The following is a 13,115-nucleotide window of genomic DNA, read 5'->3' as shown; positions in this document are numbered from 1 at the left end:
CTCATACTCCAATTTCTCCCTCTTTATTATGCTTTTAGTCATCCTTTGGTGGTTTCTAAAATATTCCCAATCTTCTGGCCTATTACTAGTCTTCATAGCATTACAACTTTTCTTTCAATTTGAAACCATCCTTAAGTTCCTGTTAGCCATGGCTGGCACATCCTTCTCATAAAGTCTTTCTTTCTCAATGGAATATATCTTTCTTGAGAATAATGAAGTATCTCCTTAAATGTCTGCCACTGCTTCTCTACTGTCTTACCTTTCAACCTATTTTTCCAGCCCACTTTAGCCAACTCTGTCTTCTGTCACGACAGCTGACCGAATGTCAGAGTGAGAGCGACTTATTGCTTCACCATGAGCATGCTGAGCTGTTTAAAGAAGACCTGTTTTTTAAAAAAATACAAGAAAAGACACTGATCAAAATATGGCTGATACCCTTCCTATATGGATTATACTGACAGACCTGTCCTGAGAGGACATGGAACTTCACACCTGAAGAGGTGTCAAGATCCACTTCAAACAGAGACACTTGAAAGGAAAGCATGGAAAATGCAAAAGGTTGGACTTTAATCTCCTGTGTTTGTGAAGATAATGGAAACTATTTCCCCAGCCAGCCACATCCCACTAGACATCCAAAAATCCATCTCCTGTTGATTTATGTCTCAGAATGTGTCAAAAAAGTTTCTGAGTTGAAAACAAAATGGAATTTGGATGCAGGACATACCTATTCTCCCTTCACGGAATACACAGAGACATGAGTTTAAAAATGGCTCTGAAGGCCAGTGTTTGGCAATGACAGAAACAAGAAGAAGCATCAGTCTTCTAAGTCACCCCTGCAGAGACGAGCAGGCCATCTCTCTTTCCCTCAGTGGAAACAAGTGTTTTGCAAGGAAGAAACCAACAACAGGAAGAAAGTCAATTCTGCAGAGACAAGCAGGTCATCTCTCCCTCTGGCGACAAGCCAACATGTGTCTCCAACAAATTGTGAAATTGCCAAAGTCAGCTCTACTGAAATCGTTTAACTAATAGAAGCAACGTACCACCATCTATGCTTAACAGACAAGCCAAGGACTTATTTGTATTTTCTTTTTAACTTTTATTTGGACTCAACTTTCTTTTCTGATCTGAGTGAATGTGTGTTGCATCTTTTATTATTTTTTCTCAAGTTTAAGTGACTAATAAACATATTATTTTTTTGACTCAAGAAAACCTGGTTTGATTGGCTCCTTATTAAGAAATAAATAGATTTGGACAGGGAACCTTTGTGGCATCCAACCAAGGTATTTAAAAAAAAGGGGGGGAGCCAGCTCATTCCTCCTGACCCAGTCGTAACACTTTGTATCCTTGCAATTGTCTTTATTTAAGCTTAATACACTAGTTTCAGACACAAATTTCCCACCCTCAGACTGAATGTGAAATTCCATCTTGTTATGATCACTATTGCCTAGAGGATCCTTTCCTGTGAGGCCATTTATTACTCCTGTCACATTATACATTACCAGATCTAAAATAGCTTGTTCCCTGATTGGTTCACCACATATTGTTCTAAGAAACTGTCCTGAATAGCCTCTATGAACTCATCCTCCAGGCAACATTTGCCAGTTTGATTCATCCAATCTATATGAAGATTAAAATCTCCTATGATTATTCCATGGCTTTTCTTACAGCCCCCATTATTTCTTGATGTACACTCTGTCCTACAGTGTGGCTATGGTCAGGAGGCCTACAAACCACTTCCATCAGTGCTATTTTGCTATCTCCTTTGCTATTTTGTTATCTCCAACCAAACTGATTATATATTTTGATAATCTGAACCAAGATCATTTCTCACTATGGTACCAATCTCATCATTGATTAACAGAGCTACCCCGCCTTCTTTTCCTTTCTTCCCATTCTACCGAAATATCAAATATCCTTGAATATTCAGGTCTCAGCTGTGGTCTCTTTAATGGTTATCATATTCAAATACCCATTTGTTTCAATTTCTGCTATCAATTCATCTATCTGACATATAAACATACGAACAAACAAGTTAGGAGCAGGAATAGGCCATTCGTTCCCTCAAGCCTGCTCCACCATTCAATAAGATCATGGCTGATCTGATTGTAACCTCAACTCCACATTCTTGCCTACCCCAGATAACCTTTCACCCCCTTGCTTATCAAGAATCTACCTACCTCTGCCTGAAAAATATTCAAAGACTCTGCTTCCACTGCCTTTTGAGGGAGAGTTCCAAAGACTCTCAGCCCTCAGAGAGAAAAATATTTCTCCTCAGCTCTGTCTTAAATGGGAAATGGAAAGTTATTTTTAAACCGTGACCCCTAGTTTTAGATTCTCCCGCAAGAGGAAACATTCTTTCCACATCCACCCTGTCAAGACCCCTCAGGATCTTATGCATTTCAATCAAGTCGCCTCTTACTCTTCTAAACTCCAGTGGATGCAAGCCTAGTCTGTCCAACCTTTCCTCATAAAACAACCCGTCCATTCCAGGTATAAATCTAGTCAATCTTTTCTGAACTGCATCCAGCGAGCGTTTACATCCTTCCTTAAATAAGGAGACCAATACTGTATACAGTACTCCAGGTACAGTTTCACCAATGCCCTGTATAACTGAAGCATAACCTCCCTACTTTTGTATTCAATTCCTTTTGCAATAAATGATAATGTTCTATTAGCTTACCTAATTACTTACTGCACCTGCACACTAACCTTTTGTGATTCCTGCACTAGGACACCCGGATCCCTCTGCATCTCAGAGCTCTCAATCTCTCACCATTTGGTTAATATGCTTTTTTATTCCGCCTGCCAAAATGGACAATTTCACTTTTACCCACATTATATCCATTTTCCAGATCCTTGCCCACTCACCTAAGCTGCCTATATCCCTTTGGAGCCTCCTTACGTCCTCTTCACAACTTACATTCCTACTTATTTTTGTGTCACCAACAAATTTAGCAAACATACCTTTGGTCCCTTCATCCAAGTCATTTATAAAAATTGTAAAATGTTGAAGCACTGGCACTAATCACTGTGGCACACCGCTCATTACATCTTGCCAACCCAAAAATGATGCCTACTCCATTTCCTGTTAGCTAGCTAATCTTCTATCCATGCCAACATGTTACCTGCTACACCATGAACTTTTATTTTCTGCATTAACCTTGATGTGGAACCTTCTCAAATGCCTCCTGGAAATCTAAGTATAGTACATCCACCAGTTCCCTATAGTTTCCTGCTTTCAGTCTCCCTCCCTTTTTGAACAAAGGAGTTACATTTGATATTTTGATATAATGAAACCTTCCCCGAATCTAAGGAATTTTGGAAAATTAAAACCAACACATCAACTATCTCCCTAGCCACTTCTTTTAAGATCCTCGGATGGAGTCCATTAGGACTGGGGACTTGTCAGCCTGTAGCTCCAATAATTTGCTCAGTACCATTTCCCTGGTGATTGCCATTTTCTTGAGTTCCACCCTCCCTTCCATTTCCTGATTTAAAGCTATTTCTGGGATGTTACTTGTGTCCTCTATAGTGAAGACATTATTAATTCCCCAGATTCACTTTCTATAGGACCAACATTCATATTGTTAACTCTTTTCTTTTTTAAATAGTTATAGAAATTCTTACTATCTGTCTTTATCTTCCTAGTGAGCTTTCTCTCATGCTCTAATATTTCCTTCCTTATTAATCTTTTAGTCATTCCTTGCTGTTTTTTATATTCTGTCCAATCTTCTGACCTGCTACCCATCTTCGCGCAAGTATATGCTTTTTCTTTAAGTTTGATACTATATTTAACTTTTAAGTTAACAACGGGTGGTGGGTCCTCCCCTCGGAATTTTTCTTTCTCGTTGGAATTTTTCTATTCTGTGTATTCTGAAATATTCCCTTAAATGTCTGTCACTGCATCTCTATTGACCTAACCCTTAATCTCATTTGCCAGTTCACTTTGCCTAGCTCTAATTACATGCCCTCAAAACTGATGTTATTTAAGTTTAAAATACTAGTCTTAGACCCACTCTTCGCTCCTTCAAACTGCAAGTAAAATTCAATCATATTATGATCCCTGCTATCTATGAGCCCCTTCATTAGGAAGTCACTAATTCAGCCTATCTTGTTGCACAATACCAGGTCCAGTATAGCCTGCTCTCTGGTTGGCTTCAGATGCTGTTCTAAGAAACTATCCCAAAAACATTCCATGAGTTTCTCATCTAGACTACCTTTACCCATCTGATTTTTCCTGTCTTTATATAGATTAAAATCCCCCACAGCCATACCTTTCTGACAAGCTCACATTATTTCTTCCTTTATACCCTGTCGTACCATGTGGATACTGTTAGGGGACCTGTGCACCAGTCCCACAAGTGACTTCTTGCCTTTCTCTCTACCCAAATCACTTCTACAACCAGATTTCCGGAATTTAGGTCATCCCTCTCTATTGTGTTAATACCATCATTAATTAACAGAGCCACTCCTCCGCTTTTCTTAGCTTCCTGTTCTTTCTAAATCTCATGTACCTTTCAATATTCAGGTCCCAATCTATGTTACCCTGCAGCCATGTCTCTGTGATGGCTGTCAGATCTTACTTATTTCTATTTGCGCTATCAGTATATCTGTTTTGTTTCAAATGCTATATGCATTCAAATACAGAGCTTTTAGTTTTGTCCTTTTTTTTTGTAACCTCTAGCCTTATCTGCTGATTTACTCTTAGATTTGTACTCTTTGTCCCTTCCTGTCATGGTCTGTTGATCATTTCCCATATTAATGCTTTTCTCTCTTGCCTTGTCTCGACTCTTAAATTTATCACATCTTCCCAAATCTGATCCCTTGCCCCACCATTAAGTTTAAAACCCTCTCTACTTGCCTAGTGATATGGCTTGCTAGAACACTGGTCCCAGCATGGTTCTTGTTACTAAGGCTGCATGCATCCAGAAGGAGAGACTTCATTTCTGTCTTTTTACTATTTTTCCCACTCTGACTTTATTTGCTGGTTCTCTTATGTTTGTAAGCTCTGTCCCTTCTTATTGCATTCTGGTTATCATTACCTGTATCATCACCCTGCACTATTGCCTTGCCCTTTCTCTTTAACTTTCTGAATCTCTCCCTACGTGAACCACACCTCCCACTAACATCCGAACTATTTAGTTTAAAGCCCTCTCTACAGCCCTAGTTATACATCAGTAAATTGTTCCCAGTACAGTTCAGGTAAAGAATGTCCCAACAGTACAGCTCCCTCTTTCCCCAGTGCTGCTGCCAATGACCCATGAATTGGAACCTATTTCTCCTACACCAATTTTGAGGCACACATTCAACTCTCTGATCTTCATTACCCTGTGCCAATTTGCTCATGGCTCAGGTAGTAATTCAGAGGTTATTATCTTTTGAGGTTCTGCTTTTTAATTTAGTTCCCGGCTGTTCATACTATCTGTGGAGAACCTCTTTGCTAGTCCTACCTATGCCATTGGTACTTACGTGAACCACGATAACTGGATTCTCTCCCTCCCACTCCAAACCCTCTCCAACCCTGAGGAGATGACCTTAACTCTGTCAAGCAACACAACCTTCAGGATTCATGCTCATGCTTTCGGCTGTAGTGAACAGAGTCTATCCTCCTACATATACTGGCCCTGTTCCTTTTTGCTCTACCTACCTGGCCATGGTGCCGTAGTCAATTTGCTCATCCTCCTCTTGTCCATACAAGCTGCATAAACCTCAAATATCTTGGACAATTTCAAGAGCTGATGCTCCTCCATTGTACCTTCTGGATTCCCATACCTGCCTCTCTTACAGTCACACCCTCTTGTCCCTGACCATGAACCAAATCTGAAGTACCTAGCCTAAAGGTTTTTTTTTATTCTTTCATGGATTTTGGGTGTTGCTGGCAAAGCCAACATTTGTTGCCCATCGCTAATGGCCCTGAACTAAACTTTCCACTGTTCATCTGTAGTTTTATCCAACAATAGTTCTACCCAATCTATTGTGGTCAATTTCTGCCTCACCCTAAAGGTCAGTCTTACCTAAATTTAAAACCTTAGTTCATGACTCATTCTTCTCCTTTCAAAATTATTCTCAAATTCTATCATATTGGGGTCACTGTTAGGTTTTCCCTTACCGTTAGGTTGTTTACTAATTAAAGTTCATTAATCATCACTAAATCTAATATGGTCTCTTTTCTTGTTAGTTCAAGAATTATGTCAATCCAGAATACTGTTCCAAATACACTCAAGCAATTTTCTACTTAGAAATTTGGAACTCAAGCTGCTTCTCCTGGTGTTTGTGACTCATTATAACTGCTCTTTTTGCAGCAAGCTTCTATGATCTCTGTGTTTATCTATCCCTCTTTATCACTGCTATCTGGAGATTTATAGACATCTCCCAAGCCTTGCATCCTTTCCTGTTCATTTCAACTCGTAGAGTTTCTACTGCTTCCTTATCCTCACTGATATCTTCCCTTTCCAATGCTGTAATAATCGGATCCTTTATCAATATTTCTCCTTCTCTTCCTTTGCCAAACTCCCTTATAGCCAAGAATATTTATCTTCCGATTGTGCCCAGCTCATCGCCAGGTCTCAGTGGTGGCCATCACATCATATCCCTGCAGCAGAATTTACTTTTCCAATTTACATGTTTTATTCATTATGTCATGTGCTTAGGGTATGGATCATTACGGAACTTTTAATTCAGGCAATGGACCCTATCTTAACCTCTTGTCCTTAAGTTTTTCCCACACATTTCAATCTATCACAATTCCTGTTTATATAATTTGTGTTCTATTTTGGTCTGTTATTATTTTCTGCATTTGTTTCTTTATTATATTATCTAGACTTTGCTCTCATCTCCTTTACTTATCTTTAAGCTATTTTCACTTTTATTTTTATTTCTGTCTAAACAATCCCCTCCCCCTTTAATGGTTTAAAGTTCTTTCTACAGATCTATTTATCCTTTACACTAGGACCTTGGTCCCTGCAAGGTCCAAGTGCCAGCAGTACAGTTCCTTCCTGTCGCATAACTGGTGCCAATGTCCTATGAACTGTAATCCCTCTTTCCCACAAAACTCCTTATATGAAAGAAGGATGTTTTGCAATTTATAAGTAAGCAGCAAATAGGCTTTTTCTGCTACAGATAAACCAATAAGAGACAAAGCACTGAGGTGTGTTACACAAGAGCCTTGTTCCATGAGTCAGAGTCTTTACAAACTGTTGCTCAAGGTCCAATGGAGATTTTTCAGCCACCGTTCCTGTATTGGGAGGATATAGAATGTATTTACACTCAACACATTGCTGGAGATTTGGGTTAAGGTTTCTCCCCAGGATTGAGCTTGACTGGTTTTCACTGGCATGTAGCGGTCTTCCATCTTCCTTCTCCATGAGATTGAAGTTCTTTGATGTGATCAGTCATCCCCCCCTGCATTGTGCCATTATGAGCATAGTTACTAACATCCTTGACCCATGTTGAACATTTAAATTAGGCTTTTCTCACCATCTCAGACAGGCATTGGCCTCTAGATCATACATTGTATCCTGACCAACAGGGTTATTTTGTACCTTTACCTCCTCTACTAAGGGCAGTACCTCCTCATTAATATCAATGAGCATAGATTAGGATGCAGAACATACCTTGATGGGGTGAGAAATTTGAATAATTCTAAACAATATTTATTTGGGTGCCCCTGCCACCACTGGGATCAAATATTGCTGTTTTTCAGGATTTCCTAGGATGGGAGTAAAGACAAATATTGCTACACTTAAGACACATCTGTCAGTATATCCTCTGCCATCCCCACGCTCCTGAAAAGTTTAGCAACTTACCTCAGTCTTTTGATGATGAAGCTCACTCCTCCCATATCACAGGTGTTATTCGAATTGTAAAAATAAAAAAACTATTCTCTATAAAACACTATCATAAAACACATTATGACCCCTTGTTTAAGACTCCTTTAAAGACTGTCTTAACCTCTCCTAAAGTCAGTCTATAATCTGTATATGTTTTGATTGCCATCTCTCATTTTGCTCAGGATACTCAAACAGCTGTATTAGGAACATTAGGCCATTCAGCCCTTCAAGCCTGTTCTGTAATTCAATTATAATATGGCTGATCTGCACCTCAGCTCCATTTAGCCACCTTAACTCCATAGCTAACAAAAGTCTATTGTCTTATCTTTAGAAATATTCCTGGTAATTGTTTATATACAACGTACCTAGTTAGTGGTCAGCCATTACACCGAAAGATGTTAAACTTGAGATGTGTATAGAGAGCGTTACAGGCCTAGCTGTTTCTCCCAGGTCAAGAGGTATGATAAGAACAAGAGAGAGAGAGAGAGAGCGATCTGCTTCACCTCAAGGGCTAGAAATTACCGTGGCTCAGGGCCAAAAATCCAACCTGCACATCTACCAAAATAAGCAAAAGCCAAGCATCAGCTCGTTTAGAAGAGCCGGTATAATGGAAGGTTGTCAGTAACTTGTAACTTACTTTGAGGAGCTTGCGTCAGCCAGACTGATGTGAAACTGGGTTGTTCTCAGAATCCACTCAACAGCCAAGCAAGACTGATCATCAAACTGATACCTACATTGATCATGCGACACGGGATCATCTACTGAGGAAGAAAGCATGATTCATTTTATTAAGTGACAAATGACTCCTTTGAAGTTCAGAGTTGCAAACAGCTAGTTGAGCTTGCGACATACTTTCCAACATCAGAGGAAACCACAAGCTTATCGTTGCCTAAACCGTTCAACAGCACAGGAAATGTCAGCTGTCCAGCTCTCCTGTCACAGCAAGCACACCACATGCTCAGCTCTAGTGATGCTGGGAGGACAATTGTTACTTCCTGTTGCTTATCAAACTTAAAGGAGAAAACTTTTATTCACTATTTCTTTTGGGCCCCTCCTCTACACCCCCCTCCCCCCCTCAACCAAGCTCTCAAATTCCTACTGGGGTACAGGTCTCTGGGTGTTAGCGACCCAGTGCCATCTGCTCCAGTGCCCACATGAAAATCCGTCATTTGTGAGCTAAACCATTCTACCCTAGTGTGCAGCATGACAGTGGGCTAATCAACAATGGTACACATCACCACTTGCCTTAACTCAAGGTTATCCGGGGAGCAAGGACCGCTTGATATTGATCAGAAGCAGGGACCTGGGCTCATTCTTTCCACCTCTTTTGCCTAATGGTACTAAGGCCAGTAATAGTACCACAGCTACTGCTTTTTAGTTATTCATTCATGGGATTTGGGTGTCGCTGGCTAAGCCAGCATTTATCACCCATTCCTAATTGCCCTTGAGAAGGTGATGGCAAGCTGCCTTCTTGATCCACTGCAGTCCATGTGGTGTAGATACACCCACAGTGCTCATCTGAGAACCGCTAATTTAGCACCCACCAGGAATCGGACATGGGAGTTTAGCCACCCAAGCTCAGGCCTGAATTAAACTCTGATTGTTCAGAACTTTGTCCTGCTCACAAGCCTTTCTCACCATATTTATCCCTTCCCCACACAATTCCCTTCATTGTAACTGTGTCTTGGGATCAATGCATAGTGCACCAGTAGCTGATGTACCAATCAAAATACCTGGTGTATAATCCCAATACCTGATGTATAATCCCAATACCCGGTGTATAATCCCAATACCCAATGTATAATCCCAGTACCTGGTGTATAATCGCAATACCCGATGTATAATCCCAATACTTGATTATAATCCCAATACCTGGTTTATAATCCCGACACCTAATATATAATCCCAACACCTATTGTATAATCCCAATAATTGATGCACCAACACCAGAACCACAGTGGGGGAGTTCAAATATCAAAAGCCCAAGGTTTTGAGGCTGGGGGGATTTGGTCAGAGTCTATGGGGGTGGGGGCAGATTGGATGCCTTGGCGGGGTGGGAGGAATCAGAAGCCTCAGATGAGGTCATTGGCAAGGGGAGGTCAGAAGCCTCACAAGTTAAAAAACCTCTTCCCCCTGCCCGGTGTACTAATTAGAATACCTGGTATACCAAGCCTGATATAGCAATCCCGAAACTGAAGTTACAATCTCAATACCTGATCCACCACTCTCTGGTGGCTCCGAAGAAGGGTCATACGGACTCGAAATGTCAACTTTGTTTTTCTCTCTTCACAGATGCTGTCAGACCTGCTGAGTTTTTCCAGCATTTTCTGTTTTTGTTTCAGGTTTCCAATATCCGCAGTATTTTGCTTTTACCACCACTCTCAATGCCTGGTGTACCATTCCCTAAACCTGATTAAGCACTCCAAATACCTGATGTAACAGTTGTAATGTATAATGTACCAATCTGAATACTGTCATATCAACACAAATAGTTGGTGTATCATCCCTAGAACCTTATTTACCAATCATAATACTTGGTGTTCCAATCCCACAAAATGATGTACCAATTCTGAAACCTTGTTTGTCAACTTCAGAATCTGATGTACTACATCAAATACCCAATGCATCAAACCACATGACTCGTGTACCAATCCCAGGATCAGATGTACTAATTCCAGTGCCTTTGTCAACCCTAGAATCTGATGTACCATATCATACACCTGGTGTGGAATTTTCCTTGCTGAAGGCTAAGTGTGGTGGTCGGCATGTTTCATGGCACGTTTCCCACTGGGCAGCCTGGCGGGAAATCGCACCCAATTTCACACTCAGAAGCTCATTAATTATGCATTGGCGAGTAGCTCTTTGAATCACATGGCAGGGCGGGCACGGATTTGTCCACCCCACCCTCCCTAATGGGGTTGAAGGTTGGGCCGCCATATTTAAATGCCACCTGAACACACACATTACTCTCAGCAGGCCAGTTGTGCGCAGGAAATGTCTTGAAATGGCTGCACCAAAGAAAAAGCTGCTCCCAGGTTCAGTAATGACTCCCTTCAGGCCTTCATCTGTGGAGTTTGTCAACACCGGGATGTCCCCTACCCGAGGGAAGGCTCCAGTAAGCCCACCAGCCTCACATTGCCGGCCTTGGACACGGTTGCAAGGGAGGTCAGCTTGTTGGGCACCAGCCTGAGAAATGCCAAGGAAGAGGATGAATGATCTCAACTGCTCTGCCAGGGTAAGTCACTCTTCAGCTCACTCCAATTTTACTCTGTCATAATGGCATAATGCATTCAAAGGGTTACACTGCTCAGGGATCTCACACTTTCCTTTGAGCAGAGAAGGCTGAGCGGGGACCGGATAGGGGGATACAAAATTATGGGGGTCATGGATAGGATAGATAGGAATAAACTTTTCCCCTTAGCAGAGGTGTCAATAACCAAGTGGCATAGATTTAAGGTAAGTAGCAGCAGGCTTAGAGGGGATTTGAGGAAAAGTTTTTTCACCCAGAGGGCGTTTGGAATCTGGAACACACTGCCTGAGGGGGTGGTTGAGGCAGGAACCCTCACAACCCAAACATTTAAGAAGTGTTTAGATGAGCACTTGAAACACCATAGCATATAGGGCTATGGGCCAAGTGCTGGAAAATGGGATTAGAATAGATAGGTGCTTGATGGCTGGTGTGGATACAATGGGCCAAAAGGCCTATTTTTGTGCTGTATAACTCTATGACTCTATTACAATATTAGTAGGGGAGACCGATTGTCTCATGGGCACTTTACCATCGCCAGCATCTCATCCATAATGCTGCACAAACTCCATCCTCAGCCCTTACTGGGGAGAGCTCAGCACACTCAGCATGTATGCAGGCTTCCCAACCTCTCCTCTATCTCTTCTCATCACATCCCATTTATCTTCATGCAGACCAAGCTCACCCACAACCAGAGGGTGATATCCCAGATGGAAGGAGGGGTGACAGATGTCCAGGGGCAGTCCCACTTTGAGGAAGATGCTGCCAAGCTGGTAGGTGAAGACAAAGATTGCTGCCATGGGGAAGGTGAAGGTGAAGACCTTTCCCAGCAAGCCAGTACAGATGAGCCCTCCATGAGTTGATCACATCCTGATAATCACACTGAGCTATATGCAGTGTTGTATTCTGCCTGCTCATGAAGTAAATCTATCTTCTCTCTCTTACAAGCACCTGATAGACCACCAGCCCCCAGATCACCTCAGACGAGGATGCATCAGAGGAAGAGCTGGGTGGTTAACAGTGAGGTTGAGTGTCTTGGGCTACAGGAAGATATAGACGGGATGGTCAAATGGGCAGATAACTGGCAGATGGAATTTAACCCTGAAAACTGTGAGGTGATACACTTTGAAAGGAGTAATTTGATAAGGAAGTATTCAATGAATGGCATGACACTAGGAAGTTCTGAGGAACAATGGGATCTTGGCGTGTGTGTCCATAGATCTCTGAAGGCAGAGGGGCATGTTAATGGGATGGTGAAAAAGGCATATGGGACACTTACCTTCATCAATCAAGGCATAGATTACAAAAGTAGGGAGGTCATGTTGGAGTTGTATAGAATCTTGGTGAGGCCACAGCTGGAGTACCGTGTGCAGTTCTGGTCACCACATTACAGGAAGGATGTGATTGCACTGGAGGGGGTACAGAGGAGATTCACCAGGATATTGCCTGGGGTGAAACGTTTAAGTTATGAAGAGAGGTTGGATAGACTTGGGTTATTTTCATTGGAGCAGAGAAGACTGAGGGGCAACCTGATCAAGGTGTACAAGATTATGAGGACCATGGACAGGGTGGAAAGGGAGCAGCTGTTCCCCTTAGTTGAAGGGCCAGTCACGAGAGAACACAAGGTCAAGGTGAGGGGCAGGAAGTTTAGGGGGGATGTGAGGAAAAATGTTTTTACCCAGAGGGTGGTGACGGTCTGGAATATGCTGCCTGGGAGGATGCCTCACATCCTTTAAAAAGTGCCTGGATGAGCATTTGGCATGTCAAAACGCTCAAGGCTATGGGCCAAGTGATGGTAAATGGGATTAGGCAGGTAGGTCAGGTGTTTCTCACATGTTGGTGCAGACTCAATGGGCCGAAGGGCCTCTTCTGCACTGTGTGATTCTGTAATTCTGTGAAGTGCCATCACTGCGTTGACCTGCACCCTCCACCAGCAAAGAAAGACACACCCCGATGGGTCATGAATCTAGATTGGGCTCGGGGTCACATTCTGGGGAACAACATCATGCTAGAGATGCACCAACAGTCGGTGGAAAATC

At 42.1% G+C, this 13,115-nt stretch overlaps 1 protein-coding gene across 3 annotated transcripts in view; it reads right to left on the bottom strand.

Moving 5' to 3' along the window:
- Window positions 1-8,784, bottom strand: part of unc13d (unc-13 homolog D (C. elegans)) — a 276,077-nt gene extending 267,293 nt beyond the window's left edge. For 2 of the 3 annotated variants that reach the window (XM_041217092.1, XM_041217094.1), the window contains exons 1-3: window positions 8,682-8,784; window positions 8,467-8,590; window positions 260-383 (exon numbers count right to left, since the gene is read on the bottom strand). The gene's annotated coding sequence lies outside the window, so the exon portion shown is untranslated. The remainder of the gene's footprint in view (window positions 1-259; window positions 384-8,466; window positions 8,591-8,681) is intronic. The other variant, XM_041217093.1, reaches the window with a different exon arrangement.
- Between the last annotated feature and the right edge of the window lie 4,331 nt (window positions 8,785-13,115).

This window comes from Carcharodon carcharias, chromosome 22 (assembly GCF_017639515.1).
Source record: "Carcharodon carcharias isolate sCarCar2 chromosome 22, sCarCar2.pri, whole genome shotgun sequence".
In the NCBI taxonomy this organism is placed as follows: Eukaryota; Metazoa; Chordata; class Chondrichthyes; order Lamniformes; family Lamnidae; genus Carcharodon; species Carcharodon carcharias.
The sequence above is the reverse complement of the archived record's forward strand: the minus strand, read 5'-3'. Positions and strand labels throughout refer to the sequence as shown.